Below are 21,340 nucleotides of genomic sequence, written 5' to 3'. Positions count from 1 at the left end.
ACGATGCTTGGCTATCACACAGAGCACAATACTGAGGAAAATATATAATTACAGTAATTACAGTATTTAATAGATTGCAAACATTAAAGGCATACCCATCTTTTTGCACTTTCTTTTGCCTCTAGATATCATGCTATCATTCATACTGTTGTGCAGTGCTTATTATTAGGTCTAACGACTTTCTCATGAAACTTTGTGTTCTATTTAGAAAGCATTCAATACCATGGGCCTAACACCAAAAATCCCTGCAGCTGTGTTAGCTTCACTAGAAATATACACATTTTCAACAGCTGTGGACTTAGGTCTCCATGTTTTTATCAGGCTGATATTGACCAGGCAGTTTTCATATTTTGCAGACGTGGCTTTCAAGAACCTACTGCATGTTGTTTGGATCATGACATACTTACATGACAGAGCAGAAAGGACAGGGCTCTCCTCCCTGTTTAAGAAAAGTAGAATGTAGCTCCATCATTTTGGAAGTAAGTACTGCATTTCTGTAGCCTGAGAGTCTTGTTCACTCTGTTTAATAGAAGATAGAGTGAATGTTGTAATTCAGAAGAAATGTTATAAGAAATTTGTAGTCAAATCCAGGATCCATGATATACGCACTTTTGGTGACTCTTCAGGCAGCACAAATGTATTAAGCCTTTGTTAAGCTGGCAGCTGTTATGTATGTCTGGTTCTTTGTGAAATAGCAAGCAGCAGATCGGTTGCAAGTAAATTTAGGTACATCAGACATCCCAATTGCATTGCACATTACTGATGCCTGATACCCTGGACTGGGACTGCCACTGGCTGCCCATGGCCTGATCCTTCACTCCCTCCTGCAGCAAGCTGCTGGCCCTCTCCTTTTCAGTGAATTAATTTTAGAAAAGGTGGAAAGACTTCCAAGAAAAAATGCAATGCAATTCAGATCTATTTACAATTCAGAAGCAATGGACTGTAGCAACGTTTGAGCCTCAAAACTACACAAAATGAAATTGTTGTCATAATGAGAAGATGTGTACAAACCAGTAAAGATCTATGGCCTTTTCTGCTTGCAACAAAAATACTAGCCCAATTTAGGAACACTGCCCCCCACCACTCCTCTACCCCCCACCCCCTTATAATTAATGCAAAATTCATTGCAAATAACTGGATGGCAAACAACAAGTGTACTGTATATATATTGTCTTCCAAATATTTTGTTCCTATGTCATGGCTGCCAGGGAATGCCAGTCATAGCATAAATATGTCATTGATAATTTGTCAGTTTGCCCTACTAATGACAGAAATTGTGACTATCAAAAATAATTTTAAAAGATTTCTTAAATATCTGTCACTTAGAAGTTTATTGAAGAGTCCTATTTAATAGCAACAAATACAGCACTGCTTGCAGATAAGCTATGTAATACCATATTGAAAAAGTCAATGTGTTTAGCTGAGTGAAACATCAGTAAATACAGTCCAGACCAGTTAAATACACAACATAGAAACTCACTTTAGTTGAGCTTTGTTTTTTCCCTTTCCCCACCCCCTCCCAATTAGCCGTTTTACTACAAGAATGAAACTCAGGCTTTAAAAAAGACATGAGACATCACTGCTTTCTAGTGTGGGAAAACCATGAAGACGGTCTAAAATTTTCATTAGATTAAAGATGCCTGTGATCTTAGAAAAAAATCCCAGTTTTTGAGATTTGCTTTCATGTATTAGAAGAAAACCCAAAGAATGGGAAAAATATGAGATATGTGGGACCAGAGTCACTCTTGCTGTGGCCTGATTGGTCTCAATTTGGTGTACACTCTGTGTATACTCACTCATGCGTGACACTGTAGGATAAGTGCAACAATAACCTGAATAAAGAAAAGTAATCATTTTTCACTATGTATAAGGAGTTGAAGTCCTCAAAACGACCTTGTTGTAATGAAAAAAACGAAAGCATTTTAGCTTTTAGAAAAGCATCCATTTCAGTAAAATTAATTTTTTGCAGGTAGTATTTCATTAGGTTGAAGGCTTTTTTTTCATAAGAATGCAATATTTTCTTTCTTTTGGAAAGTATTGAAATACATTGAACAATCTTCAAACAGAGTAAAGGTTTTTTGACTGCAATGAATACATATCAGGTACTCTGAGTAATACAATTTTGGATTAACGGTCAGTTGATCTGGTAATTCACAGATCCTTTATTAATTAACTAGAAACCATTTCTTAAGAAATATCTGTGTACTAGAAACTATAGTGTAGTAACAGTGCTTTTGTGTCATGAGAGGGCACTGGGACCTTGTAACAAATATGGCTTACTGTACTCAAATGATGACAGAGACTCCTATAGGGAAGTGTAAGTAACAGCAGAGTCCAGGAGTGTTCCATTGTGAAGCTGGATTGTAGACAACTGAGAGTCAAGGGAGTGGTGAGACACAAAACAAAGATTTGAACAGCAGGCTAAGTCTGGCTACTGATGTCCTTTGTAGACAGTAACTTAAGGTGGGAAAGTAGTCAAGAAAAGTTGTGACATTTTTTCCCTAATTCTAGATTCATTAACAGAATTAAAAACAAAGCTGAAATTTAGAAGAAATACCACAAAATAATGTCAGGAAATAATGAAAGTACAAAGGATTGAATTATATATGTGTTTATGGTTTTGGGCATATAAACTCTTAAAACTGTACTTTTCTAAAATTTGGAATGTTTACTATTTTATCCTACAAAGACTAATATGAACCTATTGTAATTTTACACCAAGTACCTTCTGAAACTTTGGGTGAGAGGCTTGTCACCTAACTTTTCTTACCTACAGTTAGATACTTTGTCTGTGCTAGCTAGATTCATTCTGCACTCAATGAATACAAGTTGATACTTTTAGAGAGTTGGTTAGTTCATCTGTTTCTGTTAGTTATCTTACAATGGGTGAAATTGCCTTATAGTAATACATAGATTATAGAGAGAAATTGGAAGAAAACCATATAGCAGATAGCTGGTTTACAATGACTAGCTGGACTGACTCTCACCTTAAACTGCAGCTCTTGGCTTAGATCTTAAGAAATACACTGTTAGATATTCTTTCTATATTGATTTACAGCACTGAGAATAAAAAAAATGTACAAGAAATAAGTTATAAATAATAAATACATACATACATAAATAAATAAGAAATACTGACTTCTGCAATAAACTGGCTTCATCAGTATACACTGATCAAGCAGAAATGAATCATTTCACTCTTGTCTACAAAAAATAGCAAAATGGAGTTGTTGATAGCTCAGAAGTACAATGAGCTTCTCCTGTCCTAGGGCTGGCAACATGAACTTGCTATGCAGGGTCTCTCAAATAAGGAATAGCAAGAAATATTTTATTTTGTGAATTGGTCATTTATTAAATTTAGAAACAGACTAAGAATGAAAAATCATGAGGGAAAAGTAATGTCTAACAGCAATCTGTTTTGAGATGACTAAATTGGGTGGCAAACATGCTACCGACTTCTGTGGAAGGCAAATTTTCCTCTTCAGTTTGTAAGTAACATAAAATTATTTTTCTGCTTAGAGGATGGAGATGGAATAAATTTTTCATGGTGAAAACAAAGCTTCCAATATTCATAGGACTTTTGGATTACATAAATCTGGAAATAACTTTCTCAACTCTGTTGAGCTAAAAAATTACAGTTTCCATCCTTCACCTCTCATCACACAGGCATCATGTGTATAGAGTAGTGGTAGGGTAGAGTACTCAGGAGGAGAGGTCCATCAGTAAACTTCCAGAAAGAAATGAGAAAAGAAATGACTGTACATGGCAAAAGCTGAATAAAAGGATAATTATACATATTTCCTGAGACACTTTAAAGTGTAATTTGCCAGAGAAAACATACAATTAGATTTTCTGCCAGATTGATAGGAAAAATATCTTCGTATGATGCACTGTGCTGTGTGTTTGTTTTTATCTTGACATAAAAGCCAGTTCATTAAATTCTGCTGATCCCAATAAAATGGACCAAGCAGGTAAAAAAGCAAATGCTATTGCATTTGAGTAAAACCAAACAAAAGGCCATTATAGCTAATCATCATAATATCTTTCTAGGAAGAATTAAAATAATTAGAGGAGTTTGATTTATACAATACTATTGAGAATTGTGAATTAAGAACTCGCTGTTTTGTTGTGGTTTCTTTTTTTTTGTTTGTTTGTTTGTTCGTTTTTTTTGTTTTTGAGGAGGAGGAATGCTAGAAGTGAGGAGGTGGGAAATTTTAGATAGAAGTCACTAGCTATTTCCTTTTGAAAAAATTCATTTCTCATTTTTCTATTCATCTATCTGTGGCTCTCAATGTTTCTTAACCATCTCTAGTAAGCTCTGCTATAGAGCTTAAAAAAATAGGGGGTTTAACTTTCTTTTGGACTATAGTGGTATTGATACTTATAAGATCTGTTCTGTATAATAAAAAGGGTTTACAGCAACTAGTTGTTTAGAGGAATAGAATCACATAGAATGTAACTTTACTTCTCTTCAAGTAAACTTGGTAGAGTTATTTCCATTTTTGTTTAGATTCATTACATTTGTAGTATTGTACTAATATTCCTAGTTATATGATCATATATATATATATATATATATGTATATAAACATCTGAGTTGCACTGATATAGATTGCACCATATGGTCTTTGCTTCCATTAAACATTACCGAAATTTAAAAAAGCAACACCTAGTTACTTGTATAGCAAATGAATAAAAAATACAATTTTAGATAGATATATCAAGCTTCAAATATTCATAACTATTAGGTTTAACTCTAAGGTCATCTTCTTTGAACTTTTGGGGATAGACTAAAACTTAAATCCATTATTTCTAGCTATCTAGTTACAGGCCTCATTGAAAATCTTAGTAGGGTGTCCTGTAACTTACCTCACCGTATATCTGCTCATTATTTAATGGCAATTTTGGAGCTATCCCTTAGGCAGCACAATCGCTGACCAAAGTAAAACATGAAGTAAATGGAAAGGAAATTAAACTCTTTTATATAAAGCTCCAGTATGCAGAACTCAGAATCACTGTAGGGAATTTCCCAGGAGGGAAATGTCTTTCTCAGTTGATGAAAATAGTTTTGACTGCTGAAACATGAATATAAAAAGGTTTACAAAGAAAAAAATCCCAACATTAAGTAAATAGCTCAATAAAGATACCTAGTGTAACATATGCACAAATACTTTATTGCAGAAAGGGGTATTGTGCTGTGACATTAAAACCAGTAGAGCACTTTTCTAAACTTCTTCTAGAATAGTCTTTTAAATTATTGATATTTTAATGCATTAAAAAGTTAAAGATATTTATGGTTACTGGATTGTCTCAGAAAACATCTCTGGAGATTTGAGAGGTATTTTGAAGTACAGTAAGAGTAGTCTTTCTGTGTAAAAATCAATGGCAAGTTAGACTTTATAACTTTAACAAAAATAAGAGAAAATGTTCTTTGCTTCTCTGTAGCTAGAAGAAAAGTGGGTTTGCTACCAGAACTGTAATTTCTTCACTTTTTTCCTTACTCCAGAAATCAATAAACCCCTTCTTGTTCCCAATCCATCTCATGAAAAAATTCCATCATCATCTCATATTGACAAGCTGCAGATCTGTCCATCCATGTGCCTGTCAAAGGACTTTGCTGGGATTGCTCAGGGGTGTCCTAATATCAAGTCTTCCTCACCAGCAATGGTTTTCATCTGCAGCATGCATGAATATCACTGTGGAGCCTGGCTAGAGCAGCAGAAAGTATTGCAAGTATTACACTAGACTGGGGACATCTATTACTTCTAGTCCTTTAGACTAATTTTCCTGACATCTGGAGGCCATTAGTGGATTTGTAGTGTTAAAAAGGAGCATACAGAAAACAATTGCGTTTTTTTTCGTTCCCAATTTCTTTATAGAGAGGTGGACATACAATATAGCTATCTTACAATTAATATTGTCATGAAATTTCCATGATGTTTGCCCAAAGATGCCAGGAAATAGTACTGTCTAGAAAGTTTTTAATGGGACTACCAAGAGTCATCACTCAGTGTTTCTAGACGCCTCATGTCTTGGGCCATTTGATGTATTTCTGTTAAAAGCAGCCAAAACCTACAGTTGTATCTATAGTAGTGGATTTAATAGGATTTTCCTTTAGAAATATGGTGGTCTATAGCTGTGGTCATTCCTGAATAGGGGAAGACAATACTGTAGCTTCATTAAATGTAGTATCTTTTAAGGCCAAATCACACATCACTAACTACTCGGGAATTTCACCACTGCAGTGAACTTCTTTCCTACTTTGTGCAGTGTATGTCCAGGTGTGTCCATAGTGATATAGGACTGTTGATAAATAGAGTAAATTGACAATGGCTAGCTAAGGAGTAAAGCAGTCCTCAACTGCACAAAAATTAAGGAAAACTTCCTGTGATACCATAATACATTGAGGTTTTCTTCAATGTTTATTGGTAACTGTATTGATGAGAAAATAGTTCCTTTGATGAAATCACAATTTGAGCTGATTTGTCAAAGCAAGAGATGTTTTTTTCATTGACTCAAGCAGTGAAAAAATACTGTGTTTTAGTGGAGATTGATTTGCCTGGTAATCTGATAGTATTGCTTTTGAATACTATCCAAAAGATTATCAGGTCCCAATCACTTCCATTAATTAAATAATTAATTAAATAAACTGCCACAATCACCCTAAACAGTAGTGTCTTAATTTTACACATGATTTTTGTCTCTTTCCCATCCTTGGTCCATCACAGAATCCCAGAGTATAAAATGTCAAATGGGGTTATTATTCGTTTATTTCTGTGGTGGATTATATTGTTCTTGGAATCAAATATTACTAATAAATTAAAATGTTTCCTCTAACATCTATGAGAATTAGAAACACCTCATTAACTCTCCTTGTATAAAACAGTTCAGTAATTCAGCATTTTCAGTACTTCAACAGCTAGAATTTAGTGTAATTGAATTGTAATAAATAAAATTTTATGGTCATAACTGTTAGTTTAAGTAATAGACCAATATGAAGTATAATATGAAATAGATACGCTCAAAGAATTAATGTTATTTTACCTTACTGAATTTCTTATTTTCAAAACTGCATTTAGTTATTCTTTTTAATGGAAGCATATGTCCATGAAAGCCTACCTATCAAACCAGGAACACATTGCAAATTCTCAGAGCATGTTGATGAACAAATAAATTTCATAAAGCCAACAACCTCTAGAAAGTATTGCTAAAATGTTTATGGTGATCTCAGTAGATCATGGCAAAAGCTGGGAGGAGATACAATGTTATAAAGAGTTTAGTATACACAGCAAGTATAGCAATCTAGGCTGCAGATGTGTTGACTAAAGCAATTCTATTTTTCTCAAACTTATTACTGCTGAGGTTCTAGTGCTTTAATGGGACTTCCTTCACTCTGATGACAAGAATGACTTTGCAGTCCACCTTTATGATGCATTATGACACCACATATCTCTGGAGTATCAGAGTTATTTTACAGTATTGAAGAATCTTAGCTCATAAAGTGGAAAACAAATTCTAAAGCTGCATGTCCCCAATGAAAACAAAACCTTCCTATGGTCCTTCTGTCTCTTTCTGAGGAAAATACAATAATTTACTTTAACATAGGCAGACTTGCCTATGACTGTACATGCAGAGATCTACTAAGGAAATATATTTTAAATGGTGTTTCTGTTACTTGGAAATTTGTGTTGGAGTAAATAACTGGTTTTCATGCAGAATACTCACTTTAGTCAACAGGAATAATGTAGTACTATTCATTATCAAGATAAAGAAAAAAATGAGTCTTTTTGTGGTAACTTTAAATACTGATTATGGCTTTATGGAAATCTTTTGAAATGTCTTTTGCAGCTGTGCCTCACATTGTGGATTTTTTTCAAAGAACTCTTCAGCTACATAAACAGTTTCTATCATATATTGTTGTTTTATAGATAACATCTTAAATTCTTATTCATACAAAGTACTTTAAAAGAAACTTCTGAAGTTGAAAAAAATGATGAAAATGTATTTCTGCAAGAGTAATGGTGAAGTTCAAAGGTAGATTAAAGAAGAAAATTTACATCTAATTTCTTTTTATTATTTTAGTTGATTTTTTTTTACTCTTAAGGTACCTAGGAGTCCCAAACTTAGACCACCTTAAGCAATAATGTCTAAAATGTTTAGCAAAACATTAGAACTGTTCATTAAATTCTTGGAAGTGAAGTTACTGTTCATAAAGGTGATTATCTCCTGTATCCTCTTGTTTAGGATCAGAGGGAGAAAACGGGCAGGATGTCTCAGCCTCTGCTCAGAGACAGGGGACTAGCCCTGCTGCCCATTACCTTCTGGCTACAGAGGCAGCTTGCAAGTGGTAGAAGTTAAAAAAGGTAGATTGTGTTGAGTGGATGAGTACATGAGGAAAGACGATGAAGAGCTGCTATTCTCTGTAATAACTCAACTTTTCACTGCTTAAGAAGCAGAAATGCTTGCCTGCACCAAGAAGAATGACAATTTTCAAACTTATTTTGATTAGAAAATAGACACATCCACATGCAATTAATTCATTTTGGATATTAACAAATTACAGAAATAAAATAGCAGTGTAATACATGAGTAAATGTTAGCAACAAATTCACAACCAGTTTTCTGGTTGTGTGTCTTTGGTTTAACTATCGCAGACATCTTACTTCAGAGGTAGTAGAGCTTCTACGTAAGTATGTAAAGTATACATAAGCAGTGTTTAAATATTTTGTTTTACCTAGTGTAATTTTATTTTTATACATACTAATCACTTTTTTGCATCTCTTGCATCTGACTGGAGGAAAATAATAAAAGGAATTATGGAGTGTGAAAAGTAAAATCTTGTGTAAAATTATGTGTAATTTATTAACAAGAAAATACTTTTGTCTTATGCCCCTGAAAATATGTAGAACAATATGCAGTATGGGAAATACAGCTGTATTAAATGTCACCTTACATAATAACTTGATTACAGTATTGTTTACCCAGTTTGCTTTCTCTCCAAAGGTACATTTTCTTCTGAAGGAAAGTTTGTATTTTATCACCCCAAAAAATAACTTACTTATGATTTTTTTCTTCCTGTAACTACATTTTTACTGCTTCTGTGGCATCTTGTAGTGCAAAAGATTGGTAATTACATCTAATTAGAAAACATTAAAATGCTATGACTCAGAAAAATAATGAAACTTGATTACATTTTATATAAGACATAAAATTTGAAAACTATGTTTTACACTTCAAATTGGTTCCTAACTTGATCAACAAGGATATGGTAAGATTTTGAATGTTTAAGACTATTCATTTTCCTGAGAGTATTTTAGTATCTTTTCCTCAGTCTGGTTTTTAAAAACAAAACTTATTTTATCAAAGGGAGGGTTTAATTTTATTTTTATTACTTTAATGTACTTTTTTAATATGTTTTATGGCTCACCTTTTTGTGGTAATATACGTCAAATGTACTGTGTTAAGGTGAAGGATGAATATTAGAAAACAGCCTTGATAAATTAAAATATAATGGTGCTTTTTTCCCTAATTTACCTTCTAATAGCATGTTTTTAAAATTTAAAGACCTTTTCCACTTTTATTAACTCAACCATCAAGAAGCTATAATAAAGAACTTTTACTTTTTTATTACAGAATCAGTTTTTTCATGGCATTGTTCTGGAGTAAACGTTCATTTCAGTTACAGTCCAGTTCACAAAGAGAGTTGCTTTCTGCCAGCAGTTCACTCAAACATATGCAGTTTTATAGGAGAGCAGAGGGAGACATTAGGTACAAATAGAATTGTGCTGTAAACATCATACAGGCAGTAAGGACTTTGTAGATGATGAAGGAAAGCACGGCTTACCTAAAACTATAAGGTGATTTAAAGAGTAAATTTTGCACACAGGACAAGCACACAAAAAATTGAATTCAAAAAGATTCAGGCTTAAAATTGCTATATCACACAACAATAATTCATGCCAGACCATAGGTATGTAACAAAAAACTCCTGATCATCTGCCTAAAGTTCAGATACTACTGGCAGACATATATATGTCTGTTCTAGGCTAATGATTGATACCCTGTGTATCAGCTGTAATCAGACCCAATCACTAGCAGTGCAATTTTCTAAACGGCGAAAACAAAAATTTTTAAATATATAAAATAACTTTCTAAGATTTTTATAGTTACATATATAGTCCTCAAGGTATAATGTTTCAACTTTAAGATTAGACTTTTGTAAAAAGTTTTCTACTTCCCTATTTCTTTGAATAATAAATATGTATACATATTATCTGAATAATATGAATATATGGGAAGAATACAAGAACTTTGCCCACTGTTGACAGAAACAGTGAATATGTTTATGGGCAGTATTTAATTTGCAGTGGCACTTATTTGCTTGTGTTTTCTCTGAGATTCACACAACTCTAGTGACAATAAATTTTATGTACTGAAAACGTAAGACTGGCAGACATTTAGGAAACAACCCATTATTGGTACCTCAAAGGAAAATGTGTTGGTGCTAGTTTTCCAGAAGGATTCAAAACTGCATTTGTTGGTGATCTCCTTTGCAGTGGGCTGCAAACTTTCAAAAGAGGTAGATGCCACTTGCTATCATAATACCAAGTTCAGCATTCAGTATTGCATGCTCTCATGCAATAAATTTTACTTGAAATCTCAGAAATATCTTCCTAGACTGTGAAAGCATACATGTACATCGCTGTCTGGATACACAGTAAAACTCTGCCCGCAGCGAGTGCCCAGTTTCCTGACTCTTGCCTTCTCCATGCAGCCTCTGTATGCAATCTGTTTTCATTTTATGGAATCCCACACAGTCGGGAAGGCCATGTGTCTCGCAGTAGCAGCGTAACAACCATTATGTCGCTGAGGAACCTAGCTCAGACAGCCTGAGAAAGTCCTGCAGGGATCTGCGGTGTGACTCCCTGGCATTAGTGCATATTCTGTCATTGTGGACCATTTCAAGCTTACTTCTGCACTGCCTGTTCTTAGTAGATATACATTCTTTCTTGCAAACTATTCCTAATTCTAGGCCAGGAGAAGGACTTCTGTGATGTGTACAATGTAACTGAGAATGAGAGGATATTTTCGTAGACAGACGCAAGTCTGATGGCTTGTGATCTTTTCTTTGATTTATTTTTAACTTACCCTACCCTACAACATCCTTTTCATACTTGCAAGTTATAATTGTGGTGCAGATTGGGCAATTTCCAGGAACTTACCTCTTGCAGGTAACGTAGCATTTAATTCGTCTTTGCTGAACACTTACTAAGGAGAGAACTTTAATCATCTTCCCTGATTTACAGTATTAATACTTTAAGTAATCTATGAAGAAACTTACCCTTTGTCTTACACCTCCCTAATGCGTAAAGGCCATTAATAATTTAGAGTGTTCTCCATTGTTATATGGCATTGATAATAATAAATAGGTATTTCTTCTCCAATTTGACAAAAATTCTGATGAAATGAAAACAATTCAGAATAGGTCATGCCTGAATTTTAAACAAAGGCTTAACAGGGAATAATTTGCCTTCATAAATGTTTTTGAATTGTCACTGCTCTGAAGTGTTCCCAAGGGGTAGGAGCTTTCCCTCTTGAATGGTCTAGCTAATCTACAGGCTGAAAAGCCTTTTTTTATTATATAAAGCTCCCTTATATTTCCTTTTAATACAATGAGAAAAAACTGTTTTTTAACAGCAAGACTAGGTTAATAGTCATCCCTAAGGTGAGAATACACAGCTCCAGTCTCCTTCAGTGCCAGCTCCCCACCTGTTTTGGACTAGACCCAGTCACTAGTGTGTGCTGCTTGATCTGTCGGGCAGAGCAAAGAAGAGTAACCAAAGAAAGTATGACAGATGTTTCACTTCTCCTGAATAATCAGACTGAGAGCGTGTATTGAGGAACAGACACAAATAGATCCTTTTCCTATAACTAGTGTAAAGAGAATGAAAGAAAGTTAATTTAGCTATTACAAAGTTATATGCACACCTACACAGAAAAATCTCAGGAAAATGCACTGGCTTAAGGGCTAGTGAGATACTGAAGTGCTCCTCCAGCAGCTCTTGAAATTTTGTCAGTTTTTGGGTGAAGTCCAACAAGATGCTGAGCTCTCTCAGAAGAAATCATCACCACCAGAGAAGTCCCTCAATACTTTGCAAGTTCAGTTGTGTTTGGAGTATTACCCATATTGACTTAAAATCTGTGTTTTTGTGTGCATTATCTGTACAAACAACAGCGAATATTCACAAATACAAATTTTATTCTAAAAGTGAAAGTGATTTTGTCCAGTAATAAGATGGAAACCATTTTTTTACACATGCTGTTAAAATAATTATTCAGTCATTTCATTTCCATAGAAAGAAATATTCCTGTGTAGTCTTATTATCCTTTAATGAACATGTTTTACTTGAATTACAGTTTCTTTTATAGTTTAAAATGTGTAAAACACATTTTCTTGGTGGTTTAATTCATATAGAGTGTTTTTTAATCACAAATTAATTCAAATATTTTTAAAAAGATGAAGTAGTGTCACTTACAGACCTTAAATTAAATATAATTATTTTCCCTCTTGATTTCTGGTGGGAAGGACTGCGTTGAGTGGAATGAACCAGTTTGTGACTAGAAAATATTTTCTGTCCCTGAAACCATGCCAGACTCCAGATATTGTGAAGAGTTTTGTGAACACAAAACCGTATTTGTGTAAAAGAATCTAGGAAAATGCAAAAAGTATTCCTGTGAATTTTCATCAAATATTTCAAAAATATTCTTTTAATACCCTTTGCTTGACTATTGCAATGCTTTCTATCTAAGATCATGGGCAAAAACATTTGTGAAAATGACATACTGGGACTGTCTGCATAAAATAGACTTTAATACATTGAGCTTAAGCTATCCCACTGGAAAACGTAATCAAAGAACTAACAAATATCCTAAAGATCTAATACATTGTTAATGTTTAGATAGAAAGATCTAGATCACTTGCAGTTTGAAACTTGCAATTAGTGAAAAAAATGTAACTCCACTGTTATTATAGGCTGTGATCAAATTAGTCACTTAGATCTCCTTCAGTGTATATTTCAGAAAGACCTGATTGCCACATAAGAAAGGAGACCCCACAAAGTATATACCTGACGGTAGTCAACAGATCCCAGGAAAGATCCCAGCTGGGGAATTGTGATAATAGAGGAACCTGCAAATCTGCCATTTTTATCAGGAAGTGATCATTATGTTGACTTTTTGAAAACGTTATGGACTAGAGAGAAGGAAACATTCTGCTAGGATTAATTTTTATATTGAAAAGAGGAAAATATTTGGCACAATTTCTTTAAGTATGGCACATGATATGTCAACAACATCATGCAGAGAAAAACAAACTCTTCACCTACAGCTTTCTCTTTTGCTTAGAAACATATTACATTTTACACTTATTGCTGTGTGTACCTGTTGACTGTAGAAGACATGAGCAGACCGTGGCAGAATTACTATTAGCTTAGACTTCATGAACCATAGGATTATTTTGTCTTTTGTGCAGACTGCAAGATTTGTATTTGGATAGGGATGAGGAGATTTGACATTCTGTTTCCTCCTTCGTGGCTGCAAGAGGAAAACAGGTAAGTAATATTCTCCTGTGGGCCACTGCTTTTCAGATACTTTTGCTTCCCCTGAGTATCTTTCAGCCTTTTCCTCAGGTTGCTATTCTTTCTAGATCAGCATACCCTTATTCTGAAATACCACCACTCCTCTCAGGAAAGCTTTTTCTCTGACTTAGTGTTTGCTGCTCCTTTCGGTTGGACATACAGACTGTGAAGACCACAAAAAGAAACAGCAGACTGAAGATGCACTTACAAATCCTAAAAGTAGCCTCCCACATCTACAAGCTGTTACCCCTAAATAAGAAGGATTTATTTCTTACTTGACAGCGCAACTGCTCCTGCCTTACTCTTACATATACATATGCGTGTATATTTATGTATATATGTAAATACGTATATATGCATATTTGTGTGTATATATATATGATTTTCATACTGCTGCAGTCAACCACATCCTTCTTTGGATCCTTTAATTAACTGGGTGGTTTTTATTTCTGCAATATTTTATTTCAAGCCTGAAAGTATAAACTTAGTGCAGGATTTTAATACAACATCAAATAGATCACAATCTAGTTATTTTCTGAGCCATACAATTAAAAGGGATTTAACAGTGTTGTGGCCTACATTTGCTGTCATTACTCATTATTCAGGCTGCAATCACGCAGTGTATTCGCTGGAGGTTACAGAGAAGGAGGGGCATAGCAAAGAGTTGTCAGATCTCAGAGAATGGTTGCCCTTAGGACATACTCTACTGTAATGTGACGAAGAAGAAACACAAAATAATGTCAAGCAAAAGAAAAAGCAACAGTTCCTTGGGTGTTTAAATCAAGAGATTAGACATGACAAAATAGCCTCTAGGAGTATGCTCATCTTTGATCTTTCTTAGACCTGGGCTGCTTCTATGTTTCTCAAATGAGCAAAATCAATGGACTTGATATCAAATCAGTTCCAGGATACAGTAATATATGCAGGTACATTGCTGTGTTGACTGGAGGGAAAACTACAGTTACAATATTTTTCACGCATGCTTGTAGACAGAAGCCAACTGCTCAGTACATGTAAGACTACTTTTAGAAGCATATACAGTTGAATAGAGGCAGTTTTGCCTTAGAATGTGTCACGGTGGCTTCTGTAGTCTTTTCTGTTTTATGGGATTTGCTCAACTGATTGATGACACCAGAAACACACTATGTAACTACTCAGATTGTTCCTAAGCAATACAGTTCAGAAGTAAAATGAGGCAAGACTCTGGAGACAAGTAAAATGAAGCAAGACCTGGAATGCACTGAGAAGCAACAGGAGGGAGAAAGGGAAACAGTGTACTAAAGCCGTTAATCACAGAACAATGTACCTGGCATAGAAAATGTCACTCCAAGATTTAGACGATCATTAAGAGCAAGCGTAGTATGTTTTTAGTTTTTTCAATAGAAAGTTTTATATGGTTAGGTTAAAATAGACCCTCTTGTACCTGCTCACTAACTTCAGTTTCAGAAAGCACTGTAGAAAGCAGGTCTCCTTCTGCTTCTTCTCTGGAGTCAGCTACCCTCACAGAGTTAAACATAATGTTCTAAATAGCAAAACTATGGGCATACATTTCAAATACATGATATGCTATTGGCTTCCTTATTCTGAGGCAGGCAGTGTGATGAAATATATAGTAGAAAATACATATAAATGTACAGTAGGTAGTATTGTATAGATACAAGCAATATATGTAGGTGAAGTTTTCAATTGCAACACTGCTGTTGAGGAAGGGATTTAAATGCAGCTTAATCTTACACGTGTTGTACAAGATCTGCTCATTTGCTTTTCTTTCTGCCTTTGAGTTATTTTATGTCTGCAAAGATAAGCTCCCAACAAGGTTTTGTGTACTTCTGATTTCGCTCACTTGTGTAGTACTCACGCTCTGTACAGGTACTCCATTAACACTATACAATGATCAAGTCAGTAATTCAGAGATTAAAGTTTAGAGGTTTATAGTAAACTGGAATAATAAGCATGTGTTGCATTAAAGCAATTGATGAATAGTGATTGCTATTGAATCTGAAGACTTTTTTTTGCTTAAAAACTTAAAAACCAAAACAAAACAACCAAGGCACATGTTTGTGTGAATAACATAAATTCCTTTCTGTGCCCTTCACAAAAATAGAAAACATTGACTAATACATCAGTAAGAAGAGCTGCTTTCATCAGATGATTAAGATTTGTAGATATGTCTTTTAGGGCCCCAATCCAGCAAATCACTTAAAAGTATGGTAAAAGTTAAGCTCATTCTTAAGAGCTTTTCTGGATCAGGGCCTGAGATAGGAATACTCACATTTAGTGACACAGAAGCATAAGTTAATTCTCTCAAGAGCTGTTACGAAATTTTGTCCCCTAGTACAGAAAAGAGTTATGGTAAATTTTCTGGCGTGAGTTACTCCCTGTGTCCTAAATAGCAGTTCCTGACTGCTGTGAGAGAAATGATATGGTTGTTGGTTGGCTAGGTAATCTGATGTTGTGTTGCATATCCTAAACTGTTCATAAAATAAAAATGTGTCCCTGTGTAGTGCGTCTCTCAACTGCTTATAGAATAACTCAATTGAGACTTATTTCAATGAAGCGTCTTAGCTGAGACTTCAGCAATACATAATCATAATGACAGTGAGTTAAATGTAAATATTAAAGGAAGAAAACCTCACAGGTTTTCTAATCAAGTGTTTGTCAAGCTGTTGTATGTAAATTGCTGTTAGCCTGGGGAAATGTATCTCGCTTCACTAGTAGTATAGGATCACACCTTACTGTTTATTTCTGTTTTCACATACATATTTATGTGTGAAACAGGAGTTTCAGGAGAAAATTTCATTTCTACTGAGGTTAAAAACAAAGTATCTCTGAGTTTAATTGGACATGATTTATAATTTCACCTTTGAGAACTTTATTCTTGGTACCCCTCTCCTAACTTAAAAATAGAATAAAATTAGTATCTCAAAGAGAAATGGAGTGTGACAATAAAATCCAATACTGATTCCAGACAACTGTAGAAAAATTATATTTCTTTATCCCTTTCATGATTTCTCCATTCTTCAAATTCTCATTTTTAAAAGCCTGAAGAGAAAAGAAGAATTTAACGACATGAAAATCCTCAGAAAGGCAGGGTCAGAAAGAAAGAGAAGAATTTTATAGTGACACAGGCATTGCAGAAAAAAACTTTTGATCCTCTGCTATGTACAGCCTGGTTTTAAACATTTACTTTGGTCCTAAATAGCTCCATAGCTGAAGTCCTAAATATCTGGTCAATAGCAAATCACTCAGGTGATACTCCATTTCTGACACAAAATTCCAGGTACTTATCTGTCTAATGGAATTTTCTCAGTAACACACTGTATAATTTCCCTTTTGTCACCTTCTTCATATTAATTATATTTGAATATATCACCCTGGAAAAGTCTTAAAATTAGGAGATTTCATTCCTTCCTTTGTTCGGTGTTTCTTAAAACTGTGTATATAAAGATGTTTTAAAAACTCCTGATATATCAGCTGCATTGAAGTTTAATTACTATGATGTTTTTTCCTGAATTCCAACGAATTGCTTTCTGCTACTATGTTATACAGAGCTGAACACTGTAGGATACATTTTAATTTTTTAAAGGAAGGCTCCTGAAAATGGTGCCCCAAATTTGCCTTAGCTTCTGCCCATTCAAAATGGAATGAAAAATGTTCAGATGTAGAGGAAGAATCTTATTTTGTTATTAAACTGAAGTGTAATACTTACCAGAATATACTATTTTTGGACAACACGCAAGGAAATTTTTGCGTAAATAAACCAAGGACTGCCATTTTTGGAACATTTAAGTTGACATACACCTAGAAAGAGTTATTGCTTTTTAGTACACTGTGCCTCAAAGTTCACTTTCCCTTTTACAGGCAAATGGAAAGTAAATCACTTTATGCCACTTTGCTGAGAGCAAGGAATGTTAAAAATAATAATATCAATATAGCATGATACTTTCTCTTCCATCAACTCTGATGTCATGTTGGATACTATGTTATTGTGTTATAGGTCCCAAGATGAAATGATTGACATATGAATCATATTTACCTTGACCAAGGAAAAATTGGAAAATGATAGGCTTGTCTAAAGGATTTATCTTCAGAGTAGTAGGAAGTGTAAAACAATCTAAAAGTATTCTTTAATAATGCCTCTTTATATACAATGCAACTCAGGACAACCGTGACCTAGTTTTGTACTATGAATTATCCTTAAATGTAACATTAATGAGCCATGCATATTTACCATGAAAACTGACAGTAATGTAGGTGCCCAGTGTCTAAAAAACCTGTGTTTTAATACATCAGACATATTTGATGTGGCAGTTACCACTGAAAAATAAATATTTACCAACAGTTTGTTGTGTGATGCTTTTTCCTGATACTTACAAATAATAGCAACTAGGGCCTCGATTTTGTTACAAGTCTTAGGAAACAGGTCCTATACAGGGTGCTGAATGCCTTGTAGTTTTTGGGTTACATTAGGGTATCATTACAGATTATGAGCAACACTACCTTTCCTAGTATGTTCCCATAAAATTATAATCTACCCTGGAAATGGTAAGCTTCTGCTTCTTTGGACTGTGCCTTTTTGGATGACTTTCTATTAGGATGGCATGAAGTGTCAACAGATCAAATGGAATTACCCGAAAGGAGAAGCAGAATAGGACAGCCCAATGCCCAGCTATTTCTGGTTGATGACTTGCACCAGCTGTTTCAGGCTGGGAAAATATATGTTCCAGCTATGCTGAGAAAGAGCATTTTCTGGATTCAGTGCAACGTGCTGCTACTTATACAGCAAACAAGGATTTAAAGTATCAAATCATCAACGATTTACTTTTACAAGTTACCTTCTTAAACCAGCATTACAATAGATGTACATTGCCTGTGGATGTGAAGCACCAGGCAAGAATTAAGCCCCTCTGACTTCCAAATGATCATCATTTAAAGAGCTATAATTCATATTTAATGAAGAAGAAATGGTAGAAAAAGTTTCCACAAACATTCCACAAAAGACTCTATGAACATTAATTTTTTGACCTCTGGTAAAAACCCTTCACTTTATCCTTTCATTGCATAGGCTGAAGCAACATATTTAGAGGAAGTTGGGTATTTTTAGAATGTTTTTATATAAAAGCTAATATTAGGAATAAATAATTGTTTAGATTTAGATGACATGATTGGAGAATTTCCTGAAATGTATAAAGAATGCTTGTTTTAATAAGGAAAGTAACTTCTTGCAAGCAGAATCAGAAAGAATACCAAGTCTTTATGTCCCTAACCTCGATGATGAAGAACAGAACTTAGTGGACAACCTCTCCTTTTTATGTAATTACTAAACTAGAGGATGAAAGGAACGCTGTGAATATGGTTGGATTTCTGTATTGCATTGGTAAAATGTGATGAAATCTTATTCTCACAACTGATCTAGATGTGCTTGAGTATAAGCATCTGAATGTGCTTTGCAGTCTGACTTAAATGAAAGTTAATGAGAACTGGCAAAGTATTGTGGGGTTGATAGGCAATGGACCTGAATTAGTTAAAGCCTTATTTAAAAATCCTCAACATCAATCTGGAGAAAAGTTCTTAATGTCAATTATAGGTGATAAGGAGAAGCTAAACACACCTGCAATGTCAGGGAAAAAAATGCAAGAATGAAAAATAATTTGCAAGAATAAAATCATTGAGGGAAGCAAATTAATATGTCTAGAGAACACAAACTTCTGTTGGAGAAATAATGTGTTCATCTGAATGCGCCTGGTAATGGCAAGAGAGATCTGGCTGCTGAAAAGCTGGTAGGATGGCACTGCTAAGGTAGGTTATTCTTATACCTGTCTGTTGTTCAGCTGGAAACTGCCACAGCTAACGGAAAGGAAGTGCTAGTGAAAAGGACTTCTCTCAAACTCTCTAACGTGGAAGGTTTTACGAGTTTTATTTTGAGAAGCACCAATCTCTAACCACAATTTCTCCTGGCATCTATTGCAGCTCTTGGAGAGTTCTGCCTTCCCCATTGGAGCTGCCTGGCTCAGCAGCAAGTCAATGCTCAGATCAGCCTGTGTGAAGGTTGAAACTGGACTTTATCTCGTCTACAATTTTCATCCCATCTCCTGCCCACAATGGAACTGTTCTAAATACCAAAGTGTTTTTGGCTGGGAAGGTCTTGTGCTGTCAGTCTTTCCCATTGAAGTTATTACACTTTTTATCAGTTAATTAAATATTCATTGAGGCATAGAAAAAGCATAAGGATGACCTTTGGTGTTGACAGAGAGCTGGGATGAAAAGAACTGTGATTGAGCCAATGTACAAGTATTTAAATATTGAGTGATCTTGTCTTGGAAGGGTAATGATCTTGAATTATGCAGAGGGATTAGAGTAGTTAAAATAATTTAGCTAAAGAGAAATTATTAGAAAAGGCTTTAGGAGAAGGTATCAGCCTGCTGATGATATACCAACAAAAGGGGTTAACATGATATTTCTTTGAGGTAGTTATAATCAAACTTGGAACTTTGTCAACATGTCAACAGAGCAATACTCCTGGTTTGGGATTATACAAGTTTTACACAAACTCTTTCTTTTCAAATATACATACCTTTACGATCAGAGTGAGTGAGTTTCACTGTATTGAAGAGGTACTTTGCTACCTACAGGAGTGTGGGACTCAACTATGGTGCCCACTCAAATGTTGAAAGAATGACCATCCTGGCTGTGATCAAAGGTCCTAACATGCAGTATCTGATGGTAACTGTAACAGAAAAGTAAAAGCATACAAGAATAAAACAAGTGATATGCATACCTAAAGTTTAGGTGATCAATGAGGTCATGAAGCAGCATGACTAAGGTAAATAAAAATAGTATTATGACAGTTGGCTAAGTTCCATATTCAGTTTTTCCATACCAGTCATGAATTTATATACTTCCATCATACCACTTCTCTGTTTTCTGAGCTGAAAAGCCCTTGTTTACTTAGTCTTTCCTTTGCTGTAAGGTGCTCCATATTGCTAATCATCTTTGTCACCTTATACATTGCTTTTCTATTTCTGTTATGTGTTTTCTGAGTGGGAGTGACTGATACTGTTCCCAGAATTCAAGATGTGGGCACACAGTTTAATTTTCTTCATTGTTTTAACTCCTTTAGAAGTAATTCCTAATATTCCACCTATCTCTTGACCAGTGAGCTGACATTTTCACAGTGTTCCCCACAGTGAGTCAGACAACACTTTCCTGAAAGGTAAGAGCAAATTTGAACTCCATGGCTGCAGCTATTCTTTCCAATTTTCATATGAAATGAATAGTTCTTATTGGACACAAAACACCAAAACATATTAAAGTGGGGCAGGTTGTCCTCTTTATTAGTTCTTTCATAAGAAAGGTTAGAAGCTGGACAATCTTGGACACTGAAATATCTTTCATAGAGTGTAATTTCTAGTCAACAATTTTTCAGGCATGTTAGGGTAGGGAGGATGGAAAGAAGGTTTCTAACGTAAATAGTGCTGCTACTGGCCATGTATCATGTTATGCAGGTAAACTGCCAAGTGCCAGATTCACTGGCAATCTAAGAGAGTACACAAGGTTCGGCAAAATATCTGTGATTTGCAACTGTTTTCCATGATTTAGCTCTACAAAGTCTGGAAACAGTATGAAATTAAAATCCATTGAGATCATATGAACAGTAGGAAAAATATAATTCAGAACTTCCCCATTCCTGATGCTGTTTATTTA

The sequence above is a fragment of the Falco biarmicus genome, chromosome Z (genome assembly GCF_023638135.1).
Source record: "Falco biarmicus isolate bFalBia1 chromosome Z, bFalBia1.pri, whole genome shotgun sequence".
Lineage (NCBI taxonomy): Eukaryota > Metazoa > Chordata > Aves > Falconiformes > Falconidae > Falco > Falco biarmicus.
Note: the sequence above shows the minus strand (reverse complement) of the source record.